General features: G+C 39.2%; 1 protein-coding gene across 1 annotated transcript in view; it reads right to left on the bottom strand.

Annotated features, from left to right (window-relative positions):
• Nucleotides 1-14,995, bottom strand: part of LMNTD1 (lamin tail domain containing 1) — a 437,084-nt gene that overhangs the window by 154,306 nt on the left and 267,783 nt on the right. The window contains exon 3 of the mRNA XM_044915214.1: nt 8,183-8,281. The gene's annotated coding sequence lies outside the window, so the exon portion shown is untranslated. The remainder of the gene's footprint in view (nt 1-8,182; nt 8,282-14,995) is intronic.

Here is a 14,995-nt window from a genome sequence, read left to right as displayed (position 1 = left end):
TCTTTCTTTCTTTCTTTCTTTCTTTCTTTCTTTCTTTCTTTCTTTCTTGAGGGAGTGGTGAGGGAGAGGCAGATGGAGAGGGAGAGAATCTCAAGCAGATTCCATGCCCATTGTGCAGCCTGATGCATGGCTTGATCTCACAACCCTGAGATCATGATCTGAGCCAAAATCAAGTGTCTGACACTTCGCTGACTGGGCCACCCAGGCACCTCTTTATAGCATTATTTTATTTCTAAAAGAAATAATTTTAAGTTTTCCAATAAATCTATAATTTAAAAAATCAAATAGAAGTTTGTGGCTTAAAAATAAAAGAGCTGTTCTTAGCACAAATTTCACATGAATTTAGCATATGAAACAGAAAGTGAAACATTTGATCTTATTGTAGGGTGGCCCACTATCCAATTTTGTCTGGGACTGCTCCAGGTTAGTGGTAGTTTCGGAGGTACCTAAATTCCCTGGTCCTGGGGGAACTCCTCAATCCCAGACAAACCAGGAGGGTTGGTCACCCTAAGTATTGTTCAGTAAGGTACGTGATATTTACCAGGCTACTGATGTTCATGATGTTGGGGGTATTGTCTAGGGAATGAACTGGAGTTGAAACAAATCAAACTTTTACCCACTTTATGGTCTAATTTCTGTCAAGTGTAACTGTAAGCTATCAAGGTCATTCTAGGAGATGTGTTTGGCCCTCTACATTTCTTACAAGAATATGTGATCTGAAAAATGTTTGTTAATTGCCTAAAGTCCATGTGTTGATGCAGGCATTAAAATAGCAATTTGATAAAATTGCGAAGACTTCATTTTCCGTTGCCATTTTGTTTCTGGCTACTGTTAGTTCCGAATTGAGCCAAAGCCCAGACAATTCCAAACTTTATGTCTTTCAGATGTGATTTTTTTTTTTCCTCCAAGATCTTTAGCACACTGTGGTCTCTACTAAAGTTAACATTTCCCTGTAGTTCTCCAGAGCTGTTTCTCAACCAATACAAGGCATTCCCCGAGAGGCCTGAGAAAAAGTAGGTAATCCTGTAACTGAAGAACACCCACCATCCTTTTGCCTATAGGTAGAAAATAACTACCCATGGAAGGCCCTCTCTCTCTCACTTTTTTAAAGACTTTGCTAGCAATCTGTCCTTCAGCTGACCTTACCTCAATGCTCTTTTGCATATGCTAACACAGTGTAATATGGTGACTGCCTCTTTAATTCATCCTGGAGTTCGAGAATGTAAGCCACATAATTGTCAACATCCTGATGCACAAGTCATATTTTGTTAATATGAAAATTCATTACTGTTCCCTCACAAGGTACAGAAACATTTTATAGCAGCTGGGGAAAAAACATTGTATGATTTAAGAAAAAATAAAAATATACTGACATTTCCTTTTCAGAAAAGGGATGACACTAGTCTATATAACTTGCACCCAGGAAACTCCACAGTGTTGATGTCATTACTTGAGCATCTGAGCATCTGGAAAATGGGAACTCGTTGTTTTTGGCAAATTTCACCCGTATGTTATAATGCATGGCAGTTTCATATCTTGGAATTTAATTTCATTGTAGATTGAGAGGCACTGTCACATTCTTTATCCTGATAAAAATATCAGAGGCCATTCTTTTTTAACTCACTAAATGTTTTGAATTTAAATAGTTTGAATGGTGACTAACATAATTACTATGGGACGATATTTTATTTTTAGAAAATATTTCAAGAGAAGAACTGTATCTTCACTCAAAGAGATTTTGGAATTTGTTTCATACCTCAGATTAAAGAACCACAATTTTAGTGCCCCAATAGAAGATAAATGGAATGTTATTTTGAAATGCCATTTTTAAAAAGAGCTCTCAGAGATGCATTGTAAATAACTAGATTCCTTAAAATTTATCAATTTATAAATATTACATGAGGATTATGTTGGCTCCATATGGCTCTTTGAGGGTTTGCATTTTCTCTGGAATGTAGTGGTAAATGCATAAAGAATTATGCATATCAGGTTGTAAGTAAAAAGGCAATGTGGCCCCATATTTCCTCATCAGAAGTCAGCTCTGCCACGTGGCTAATTGGGCCACTTTGAACAAATCTGTTTAAGCCTTGGTTTTCTCATTTGTAAAATGGGGAAGGTCTTAATTAAATGAGATAACATACAAACAGCATTTAACAAAATGTCTGGCACGACTCAAGCATTTGATAAACGATAGCTGCTATTATTAGTTTCATTAATCATCAGAGATACTGGGATGCACAATGGAAACAATATTCTTAAAGCCATCTCATGCTGCTTCTCTTCATAAAATGCCCTCCCCAAATTATGACAGCTGACAGCTCAACCAGACTTCCAGGTACATTCTAAATGTCATTTTTTTTTTTTTCAAGAAGCTTTCTCCTCAATTATATGTGAACATTCACTCTTTTACATTCCCCAACCACTTACTATTTGTCTAAAGTAAAATGCCAAAATACACAAAGGTACTGGTATTTAGAGTTCTTTGTGTTCTTACCTCTTTAGGTGCAGGGGTTCTGTTTTACTCATCTTAGCATTCCCCATCCTCTAAGTTCCCAAGGTCAAATAGGAAAGAAAAGGGATGAACACATACAACTAAAATTCCAAGCAGCACAGGACAGATGCAGAGAAAGTAGTATAAACAAAGCTGCTAATGTTCAGAGGAGGGAGGGGTGGTGACTTTGTGGTTGGTGTGATAACATAATTTGTCCGGAGGAAGTAGCTTTTAAGTGGGCCAAAAAGGCTCAAGAGGATTTCAAAGGAGAAAAAAGGAGGGAAGGCAACTTCATGAAGAAACAGGTGAACCATAAAGAATAAGTCTGTTTGATTGGAGCCCGGTGAGTGTGTGACTGGTGGGAGATAACTCCAGGAAGGGAGAAGCAGTATGATTGTGGGGAACCATAAAGGACACGCAAAGGAGGTTGGATTTATTTTGGGGTCAGTTGCCAAAGCTGGGAGAGAGGAAGTGACACAGAGAAGAAATGTCACTGCCCTCATTGCAACCTTTTAATTCTGGACTCATCAACACTCAGATGACTTTGCTTAATATCTCCAAAATATCTATCTGTCTCTTCAAGATAATGAACCATGCCACAGTACTAAGTCTTGAAAGGATGTAAGTAAGAGCATGGGTTTGGGAGGCCAAAGTCTTGGATTCAAATCTTAGTTCTGCCAGTTACTAAAGAGTGATCTCAAGAAATTACTTAACAACCCTAAGTCATAGTTTCCTCACCTCTAAAATTAGGTAGTCTTCATATTAACTCATGGGGTACTGTGAAGTTTAAATGCCACATGTGTAAAGTACTTAGCAGAGACCACCGAAACAGCTCATGGGACACTATGACTACTCTTCATTGCTCCATCGCATCTCCCCAGTTCCTTAAATTCCTTATTTTCTTGGCCTCCAACTTTTAATACTGTTTCCTGTTCTCCCATATGTTCAACAATCTGACTGGGCTCCCTTTTCTATTATCAGGGACATCTCAAGAAAGGTTGATCCACTCAAAGTACTTCAGCCTGGAAAGAGTATAGTAAAGGAACCATTTACAGAGGTATGCACTGGGTTAAGAAACCAAAGATGGTGGAGCACCACTGAGTGGGAAATCATGATAAGCTTTAGGTTTAAAATGCAAGAGGAACAGAGGTGTCACTAGAGTCAGGTGGTAGCTAGAGCTGTGGCCAAGAGGAAAGCAACCACCCTAGAACAGCAGTAAGGCAGGGAGGGAGTAGCATGTGGTGCAAGGGAATAATCCAGCTTCTTTCTCTTCCTTCCTGCCAATCTCTTGCCAGTGACTCCCACTGGCTGAACCCAATTGGAAGCAGAATAATAACAGAGCCAGGTGATGGATGCAGTCAAGAGGCCCATTTTCTGGGGGCAAAAGCAGGGCAGAGAAGGACAGGGAACAGATGGTAGAATGGGGCTGGGGCAAAACGTTCTGTTGTTTTTTTGCACAAGTGGTAGAAGAATGGGAAGGAACTGAAACATCCCAAGGGAAAAGTCTCACTGCCCCCATGATAGGTGAAGGAAATGAAACTCAGAGAGGTAGTGAATTGCCAAGTTTTCCAGCTAGAAAAAGGAACCAGATTCAGAACTTTAAATGGTGCCTCAGGCTATGCTGTTTCCCACTACACTGTGTAGCTCTGCTCAGAGTGATGGCTGAAATTATCTTGGTCTCACCAAAGCAACTTCTGCCCAGAGATAAACCAAGGGTAGGAAATTATATCTTGTTTTTTTGCCCCTCCTTTAGCTCCCTACTCACTTGGTCTAAATCCATTCATTGTGGTTTTCCAATTATCTTTCAGAGACAGTTTCTCAAAGATTAATTTTGAAAGTTGACAATAACCAAACTGGATTCCCTCCTTTTTAGGGAGAGGGAAGGTTATATCTAAAATATGAAGGCATCTGAAAGAGATTCAGAGAGAGAGAGAAGGAAGGGAGGGAGGCAAGGATGGAGGAGAGAGAGGAAAGGGGAGAGAGGGGAGAGGAACAGAGAAAGGGAGAGGTAAGGGTAGAAGCTTTGTAAAAAAAAAAAAACAGTCTGAGGAGCATTATTTGTAATAGCTAAAAACTGGAGACTAACCAAATGTCTATCAACAACAGCAGAATGGAAAAACAAATTGTGGAATATCCATGTAATGGAATATTATACAGGAAGAGAACTAAAACTGCAAACAACAGAAGGAATGAAACTCCTAGATCTAGTATCAAGAAGAAGGAGCCAGATTCCATTCATAAGATTTCAAAAGCAGGTGAAATAAATTGCAGGGTTAGAGGATGGGATAGTGGTTATTTAGGGTCTGGGAAATGACTGGAAAGGGGTTTCTGTGCTGTTAAAAATTTTCTGATTTTTGTCTATTTATTTTTGTTTGTTTAAGCTGGGTGGTGGTTGTACAGGTATGTTCATTTTGTGAACACATTGTGTGTTCACAATGTGTTCAGATGCCTGCCGCCTATGATTTATGCCCTTTTATAGGCACAGACACACAAGTTCAGGTAACTAGTTGCAGTAGTCAGTTTGCTGTAGTAAAAAATCAATCTCCCCAAATCTCTGTGGCTTACAATACAATTATCTCTTTGTAATCCGCAGAATTCTAAGAAGGCCCAGATGGTGTCTATCCCTTGGTGTTACTCGTGTGATTATGTTATGTTACATGGCAAAGGGATTTTGCCAATGAAATTATGTTTATTAATCAGTTGACTTTAAGATAAGGAGATTATCTGGGTGAACCTAACCCGATCACATGCATCCTTTAAAAACAGACAGTTATCGGGGCGCCTGAGTGGCTCAGTTGGTTAAGTGGCTGCCTTCGGCTCAGGTCATGATCCCAGGGTCCTGGGATCGAGTCCCATGTCAGGCTCCCTGCTCAGCGAGGAACCTGCTTCTCCCTCTGTCTCCTGGCTTGTGCTCTCACTCTCTCTCTGTCAAATAAATAAATAAAATATTTAAAAACAGACAGTTATCTCCAGCTGCTGGTCTGAGATTTGCCAGGAAGGAGAGTCAATGTGCCAACGCTGGCTTGAATATGGAAGAGCCACAATGAAAAGATCCAAGAAAAGCCACTAAGAACTGAGAGCAACCCCTAGCCAACAGCCAACAAGAAAATGGGTCTTTAGTCCTACAACCACAAGAAAAGAAATTCTACCAATGACCAGTGAGCTCAGAAGAGAACTCCAAATCTCAAATGAGAACAGCAGCTAACACTCTGATATCAGCCCACTGAGACCCTGATCAGGTTATCCAATAGGGTCATGCCCATATATCTGACCTACAGAAACTGTGAGATAAATAAATTTGTAATTTTAAGCTGCCAAGTTTGTGGTAATTTATAATGCAGCATTAGAAAAATGAATGAATGCACACTTGTTCACATTTTGGCAGCTTTGTGTTGGCAGCTGCTGAGATTCTGCTCAGCTTTGCTCCACATGTCTTCACATTCTGGGACCCATATTGAAGGAGCTTTCCTATTTGGGACATTCATGTGACAGAGGGAAAAAAAGCAAGCGAACTGACAAAATACCATGATGGCTCTTAAAGGATGTAGTGTTTATCACATCTGTTCATACTTCAGTGGCCAAACCAGGTCACACAACCTTGCCCAAAGGCAATGGAGCAGGATGTATAATCTTATAGAAAAGGAGAGATTGAGTAATTTCAAAAAATAATATAATATAATCCACCACCATGGAACGTTGTAACTCTGGTCTAACAGGATAAAGCAAAGTCTTTGGGGTCAGAAAAACTTGAGTATGAATTTTGGTACCACCACCTTACTGGCTATGTGACCACAAAGAAATTAGGAAATTTCTCTGAGCCTTAGTCTCTTAAATGGCAAATACATGCCTTAGAGAATTGGTGTAAAGGTACCAGTATAATGCCCGATAGATATTCTAATATATGTTGATAAATATTAGCTTCAGCCTCTTGTCTCAAGGATTAACAGAATGTAATTCTTCCAAAGGGAAAAGTCAGGGAATGAAAGCCACATCTAAACATACTTCCTTTTCTTCATTTTCCTAATAAAACTAAGGTAGAGTCTCAGTTGCATAATTCCTTCATACACTATATCTCTTTGAACATTGTAGTAATAAATCACTGACAGTAAAGGGGATATATTATTAGTCTTCTGAATGGGATTGTTAAATACGATCAATATCAGAGGTGGGATTACTCTATAATTACATTTCTAAATTGATGATTCACTTTAACATCTATTTCTGGTTTGTGAAAATTTTGTCATAAAGCCATAGTTATTGCAGCTGAAAAACTGGCCAAATCAAACAGTGAATAATACTTTGTCCTCAGACTGTTTGGACTTTCTTTTTGACTGCCCTGATGGTTTTAAACACTATTTCATGTTTCCAGTTCGCAAATATTTGTCACTTTTAAAGTAGCTATTATTAGTTGTTATTGTTTAAGCCTCAATCCACTATTTAGGGTTTTAATTTTGTTCTTATTACACAAAAAATAACCATCTTTCTCTCTCTCTTCCCCCCCTTTCACACACACACAGTGAAGTCAGTACACTTTCATCAGAAGAAGGCAAAAGCCAAGTCACTCCAAACAAAACAAAACAAAACAACTTATGAGCTGAAGATAACTGTAGTCAACATTGTGGAACGTATTCTTCCAGTTTTTTCCCTGAATAGTTAGATAGATAGATAGATAGCATGTGTCTGCATTTCTGTATATTTATATTTCTTTCACAAAAATGGGGTGATACATTCTATTTTATAACCTGCTTTTTCATGTAGTTATATACATATATACTGTTTTAATGGTTTCATTTAATAATTCTATGTATATTTTTCAATCAGTACCTTATTATTGGATATTTAGGTTACTTGTCAATTTTCTATTATCCAGCCTCATAAACAGAGCTTCTGCTAGCCCATACATATGAACTAGAGGAAGCCAGGGTTTAGGGCTTGCTGACTAAAGTGCCTGCTGGATTTTGGCCCTATTCACCCTGACTTACCCCTTTGATCAGATCCCATATATGGTAGCTTTGCTCTTAAATATCCAAATATACTGGAAATGTTAAAGAACAATAAACATAGACTCTCTGTCAGAATGGATGAGCCTTTGTTGAAGTCTCCACCCATTTTGTATTATCAAGAGTTGCCAGATGGTATGTAAAAGTATCTGTGTTTTAGTTTATAAACTGCCCTTTCCATGATTTGTCTTTATTGACTGGTTAATTTCTCTGTGAAATCAAAATTGATTAAAGTGCTATAGACTTTACAGTACATAGATACACATAGTGCCCTGTCTCCAGTGTGTCACAAAGGTGCCCCCTGATTAAGGCACTCAGGTGCTGTCTTTTTTTTTTTTCCACAACAAAAATTGAAAAAGGCAACCTTGTGTTCTGAGTCTTTTTTTGCTTCAGACCAAGAAAATAATTGCCCATAGAGTCCCCAAAAGAATGGCCAACAGTGACTCTGGAAAGCCCTGAATGAAGCCATTGTTATAGAAATATTACTGCCTTTATGGGAGAAACAATCACATATCTATCATCTATCTATCTATCTATCTATCTATCTATCTATCTATCTATCACCTATCTATCATCTACCTATCTATTTCAAACATATAAGGAATTCAGTGGAAGTTTCCATCTGCCTCTGTTAAGAACTCGCTTTAGAGACACTGCAAGGCCAGTTACCTAGGAGCTGGTGGACACTGACCTCTAACCTGGGCCCCTGAGCCCAGGCTTCTGTTGTCTCCTCCTGGGCTCCAACTTGGCTTCTGATGAATGTGCTTTTGTTGGTCTCTTCAGAGAGGAGCTGTTAAAGGAAAGGGAAGATTATTTGCAAGTGGGTAGGAAAATGTTCCAACAAAAGAATGAAATGAAGTAATTAGCTTCCTTCTATATATGAGCACCAGCACTGTTGCCAAATCTTTAGACTGTAGTGAGTGAAGAAATAATGACATTGCTGATGCAAGGCAGAGTCCCCTGCAGTCACTGACCCAATCATGGGTAAAGCCACCCTCCTCTTTACCCCAGGGGAGGATGGGAGGTAGAGGTGGCTGCAAATTTATCCTAGGATATTTCTCATCTTATTAAAACCTTTTAAAATGGGGACCATTGCCTGAATGGGAGGACTATGTAATATAACAAGCCCTAAGGGAACTAAAGGTTTTTAGGATGATATGCCCCTTCAAGAAGCTGAGAGATCTGTGGGGTGGTGTTAGCTGATTGTTCACTTTTGCTACATGTGAAAGGTCTTGCCATGGCCTAGAATAAAGCTCAAGAGAAATCTTACCACCACCGTCTTCTGGTGAGCCTAAGGTCTGACAGGAATCTCAAAGCCATGAGGAAAGGCTTCTTAAACTTGATCTGTGTTGTATTATTTTAGAAAATGAGGGAAGATCATGGGTTGTCTATTTCTCATAGACAATTTGACACTGTGGACTACTGGAAAATATGAACAGAAAAATGGACAATTGGAAGGATTACAGCAGAAGGATAAAAAGAGAAATATCTGGGCCTGACCCTAGTTAGCTACAAGTTAGCTGATAGCTTTGTCGAAGAGATGTATGACATGGCTGCTATATGCAATGAGGTGTCTTCACTTTCACCTTGAGGAGAGACTTGAAGAAAGGAAGCTGGTGGGTTTTTTGAAGGCGTGGAAGTGCATCTGTGATAATGGATGCCACCAGTGATGGAAAATAATAGGTAACTTCCAGGAGTACCATAAGAACCAACCAAAGGGTTTTTAAAGAACAGAGGTAGTTGAATGTGAAAGACAAGAGTTAAGAAGAGTGAGAAGGAAAAAGAAAAAGCAGAAAAGATAAGAACTTTACATTTTGAGGTCTTTCTTAAACTCCCTGGCTTCTTTCCTTTCTACTTCTCTGTCTCAGGTCTAACCCTCCAAATAACACTGTCACTAGGAAGCCTTCTCTTTCCAGGCTGAGTGAGATGTCTTTGTCTGGGTCCTTGGACTCCCAATGTCCACCCCTCATCACAAAGGCCTGCAATGGCCTAAATTTGCTTGTCTGTCTATCCAGTAGACTCTGAACCTCATGAGTTCAGTACAACATACCCACTTTGCTCCCTACTGTGGTCTTAGAACCGAGAGCAATGCCTGGTGCACAGTGAGTGTTCAAAAGTATGTTGAATGAATAAATTGCAGAGGGAGGGTGCAGAAGCCATAAGCAGAGAGAATAGCCTGATCAGAGAGAGGCAGATTCACGGGATGGCCAAGGTCCACAGGTAGAGAATTGATACAGTTTGGGAATTTAAAGAAGCACCACAGAGTGTGAAAGAGTGGCAAAGATGGGGCTTGAGGGGAAAATGGGTTGATCACAAAGAGCCCTCAAGCCATGTGAAAGAGATTAGAATTAATGCTGAGGGTAGCATGGGGACATTGACAGGAAAGTTGGGAAGTGATGTGATTAAATGTATATGTTTAGAAAGAGGAAGCTTACTGCAGCCTAGAAAACTGATTGGAGAGGGTCCAGCATGGAGGAAGGGAGCTCATTTAGAAGACAGTTGAAGATATCTATGACAGATATCATCTTGAGTTGAATCATGTAGTGCAGAAGGGATAGAGAAAGTGGATGGATATATGAAATATTTCAAAAGTAGAGTTGACAAAGTTTTGATATTGATTGGAGAATAAGGAATAAAAAAGAAGTTAAGATTGATAGCTATATTTTAAGATTGATGGTTTGAGCAAATAGATACTGAATGGTACCATTCACTAAGATTAAGCAAATAAGAGGAGTATTTTTGCCTTTTTGTAAAATCAGCCTTGGCAGGTTAAAGTCAACGTGCCTATGCAATATTGAAGAGGACACATCTGGACATAGTTAAATATGCACATCTTGAGAGCTCAGGTAAATAAGAGAGCTGGATACACAGAACTGGTGATCATGGACAGAGGTGGTAATTAAAGCCAGGGAAATTGATGAGATTGCTTAGAGGAATGTGTAGAGGGAGGAGACGAGAGGATTCGGGACTCTGAAGAATGGGCCCATTTTTTTTTAAAAGGGCAGAAGAAAGAAGCCTAAAAAGAATAGTACAACAAAGCAGTCTGAAAGATAGAGAGGTGTCACAGAAGCAGAGGGGAGAATTCATTTCAGGTAGAAAGAGTGGTCTAAATATCAAAGTCTATAAGAAGTTAGGTTGACAACTGAGACAATGTCAATTAAATTTAGCACCAAGGCAGTAATTTGTTACTTTGATAATAGCTTCAGTAAAAGTTTGGGGACAGAAGCCATACTACACTGGGTTGAAAAGGGAACAGGAGATAACAGTGTGAATACAGTGAGTATGGACAAATATTTCAAGAAGTTTGACTGTAAAGGGGCAAGTACTCCTATAGTTTTCAAAGCCCTTAAAAATTCAATCTTTATGGGAAGAAATAATTGGCAACTAGTTGTGCCCTAAGGAAGATCACAGAACAAAACAGACCCTCAAGAGCTGTGGATAACTCCAAAACCTTGGAGGTGGTGGTCTCAGAAGGCAGGGGAAAGTGGGTTTGCTGGGAAAATTCCATTTTAAACTCTGATATGATGGATGGTGTTTTGCTGAGTGAAAATACACAAAAGCAATTAGAAAGAGGAGTGGAATTGACTGAGGTGTTCTGTTTGAGATGAACATTTTAGGAGTTCAATGCAGTAGTAGCGGCTAAGACAGTCCACAGGTATAAGACTTCCAGGGGAAAAAAATGTGAGTGAGAGAAACAGACAACTAAGGATAATAATGACATAATAATCCACTGATATTTGTCACCTAGGAACTAGGTACTCTCCCTGATTGGACAACTGGATAAGGACAGTCAAGTTATCATGTTTATGCAGACTTTTAAACTTTTACTAAATTATGAAGTATAGACACATTTAAACTTTTGATTATTAAAGACAAGTTAACGCCTCCATCCACAGGCTATGTATTAGCACAATACTCTTGACTTTACAACTTAAAATTCACTCAGTAAAATTTATTCAGATACCTTTAGCATCTTCTGTATTACATAATTTCTATGAACAATATGTTTCCCAATAGAAACTACTATTTTCAATAATGAGTAAAATTATGAGAGATACAAATATAGAGTTCAGGCTCTCTCTGAATGAATGCTAAATGGTGTCATGTGTTTGAGCAACAGCCAGAATGTGGGTGATTGACAGAGAATACGGAGTGCTCTGTTAGGAAGTGGAAGCTAAAAAGGTGGTGGAAGTCAGATCATGGCAGGTCTTCAATATTCTGCTAAGTACTTTTAGCTTCATTCTGCAGGCAAGGGAAAATCACTGAGTGATTGTGGGCAGAGGAGAGAGGCTTAGATTTGAGTTTTAAGAAGGGAATTCTGGTAATTAGTAGGCTCTTAAAACATATTTGTTGACTGAATGGAGAAATCAGACTGAAGACTGGGGGTCAGAAGAAAGGTACTATTACTGCTTGGAAGACGATGGGAGATAACGTGGAAGGTCTCTCATTCAGGGAAATCAGGGACCCAATTTGGTCAGTCATTTGCAAAACTTATCAAATCAGAGAACAACAGGGGCGCCTGGGTGGCTCAGTCATTAAGCGTCTGCCTTCGGCTTAGGTCATGATCCCAGGGTCCTGGGATCGAGCCCCGCATCAGGCTCTCTGCTCGGCGGGAAGCCTGTTTCTCCCTCTCCCACTCCCCCTGCTTGTGTTCCCTCTTTCACTGTGTTTCTCTCTGTCAAATAAATAAAATCTTTAAAAATAAATAAATAAATAAATAAAAATCAGAGAACAACAAAAAAAGATATTTACCTTGATTATTATATTTTAACTTAAGATGCATATGAGTACACTCATCCAGCAATTATATAATAGAGTGCTAAGGCGCCTTCTTTGAGTACAGGGCTGCTAATTGGAGTTTTGTATTATTTTTCTTGCATGAACCACACCGATGTTTCTGTTTCTGTTTCTTTAAATTCCAGCAAAAGGCAATTGGAGTGCAGAATCTTAAAGAAATTTTTATGAGAGTTTTCCCCAATCATTTTTGGTTCACCTTCTCCATACTTAAGTGGATTATAATATTTTCAGCCACTTACTCTCATCCTGTCTTTCCAAAGCATTCAACTCAGTTTTCATAGGGAGAGCTCTCTTTCATACTCATATCTCATTAGTTTACACTGTATTTAATTAAATATTGTAACATAATAAAAAGTACAACTGCATTGCCTGGCTTGAGAACAAAATACAACTCTTTCTTGGTAAACATGCAACTAAACTGATGGGACTAGGAATGTTCAACGATCCAGGCAATCTCCTACTAGTTTCCAGTGATGAGTGTGTAAGAGGATTGAAGAGTGTTATTAATGACATGATTTGACTAATTGGGGATTGGCTAGCAGAGCTTCTACTGTGATGATCTGAACTGGGGCTACAGAAGTGGAAAAAGAGTGGAGAACGTATTGAAAAGTCATCAAGATGCTCACTACCTTTGGAAATAAAGAAGCTTGAGTTCAAATACTGACTTTATCACTGAGCTCTAAACATCCAAGTTTCTGTTTTCTTATGTGTAAAATAAGAATGATGCAGAATATGGTGAAAGATTGGGAAAATGCACCTAATGTACTTAGCAATGTGCCTGACAAATGTAAATTAATATGATATTAAGTCAATAGAATTTGATGTTGAATTCAGGAAAGTAAAAAGTCAAAGATGACTCCTTATCATCTAACTTGGCTGAATAAAAGATAATAATACCACTAACTGAAATAAGAAACACAAGAGGAGAAATAGGTTTGGCAGATAATATAATTTTGGATGTATTGAGTTTCCTGGTGTGATATTCATATTGAGGTGACTAGAAGGCAGTTGGAAATGTTATTCTGACTTTCAGTGAGAGGCCTTGGTTAGTGATATCAACTCAAAGTCATCCATATAGAATGATAAATGAAGCCATGAAATGGATAGGTTTGGACACAAAAGGAATGAGGACATGGCAGGTTGGTTGGGGAAATACACAACCAGACTTGAGGCAAAATCCAAGATACAAGAGGAACCAGCTGGGGTAGTGAGGCAATAGTGGCATGTCCAGGAGATAGGTTTAGAGAATTAGATGACTTCCATGTATGTCTTGCACATTGTCTTGGCTCAGCCTCCCTAGCCTGAGGCAACTTTTTCACTCCAGAGGAATCGTAAAGCTCTCCCAATAGCACTGAAGAGTAGGTGGCTATGAAAGAGATTTCATAGTAGTTTTTGAAAGGGAAGCAAGACTGAGAGGATTTTTTTTTAATAGTTAGAGTTAGGTTCAAGTTAGGGTCTCAAGAGCATGTTTCCAGGTTAAAGGAAGGGAACTAGTAGAAGAGGGGAAGAATGAAGGGGGGGAAATCGGAGGGGGAGACGAACCATGAGAGACTATGGACTCTGAAAAACAAACTGAGGGTTCTAGAGGAGAGGGGGTGGGGGGATGGGTTAGCCCGGTGATGGGTATTAAAGAGGGCACGTTCTGCATGGAGCACTGGGTGTTATATGCAAACGATGAATCATGGAACTAATGATGTAATGTATGGTCATTAACATAACATAATAATAAAAAAATAAAATAAAATAAAGAAACCAGCCATAAAATTCTACCATAAAAAAAGAGAAATTTACAAAAAAAATAGAAATAAAAAATGGCTCACTCTATAATATGAGATTGTAGGTGATTTTTATATTCATCTTAGTTCCTTTTTGTATCTTCCAAATTGTCTGCATTGAGAATATAAATAATAGACTCAGAAAAAGAAATTATTTTCTTTAACATGAAATTGGGGATAGTCTATGAAACAATGTTCCGGGGCGCCTGGTTGGCTCAGTCAGTTAAGCATTTGCCTTCAGCTCAGGCCATGATCAACAGGGTCCTTGGATAGAGCCCTGCATCAGACTTCCTGCTCAATGGGGAGAGTCGGCTTCTCCCTCTGCCCCTCCCCCTCCTCCTTCTCTCTCTCTCAAATAAATAAACAAAATCTTTAAAAAACAATGTTCCAGAAAAAGTGGAATGGGGTGGTATCAGGAATGCAGGTGAGGAAGAGAACTTGGAAAGGGCATAGGGACGCTTCTCCCATTAAGAGAAGAAAAGAGAATGACTTAAGATTCAGAGACATTTTGAAGTGGAGGTGGGAGAATTTGAGGAAAATCACATCATTTGGCCTCTATATATTTTCTTAATTTTTTAAAAAGATTTTATTTATTTATTTGAGACAGAGACAGAGAGGGAGAGCACAAGCAGGGGGAGGAGCAGAGGGAGAGGGAGAAACAGACTCCCCGCCGAGCAGAGAGCCAGACGTGGGCCTCAATCCCAGGACCTTGGGATCACGACCTGAGCCGAAGGCAGACGCTTAACTGACTGAGTCACTCAGGTGCCCTTGACCTCTATATTTTTAAAGTAAATTAAGAGGCAAGGTAGTTTGCTGAAACCGAGGAGGAAAGATAGGACTACAAGTATGGAAAGAGTGAAAATGTTTTTAAAAGTCAATATGAGGGGGCGCCTGGGTGGCTCAGTCGGTTGGGCGACTGCCTTCGGCTCAGG

This window comes from Neomonachus schauinslandi, chromosome 5 (genome assembly GCF_002201575.2).
Source record: "Neomonachus schauinslandi chromosome 5, ASM220157v2, whole genome shotgun sequence".
Lineage (NCBI taxonomy): Eukaryota > Metazoa > Chordata > Mammalia > Carnivora > Phocidae > Neomonachus > Neomonachus schauinslandi.
The sequence above is the reverse complement of the archived record's forward strand: the minus strand, read 5'-3'. Positions and strand labels throughout refer to the sequence as shown.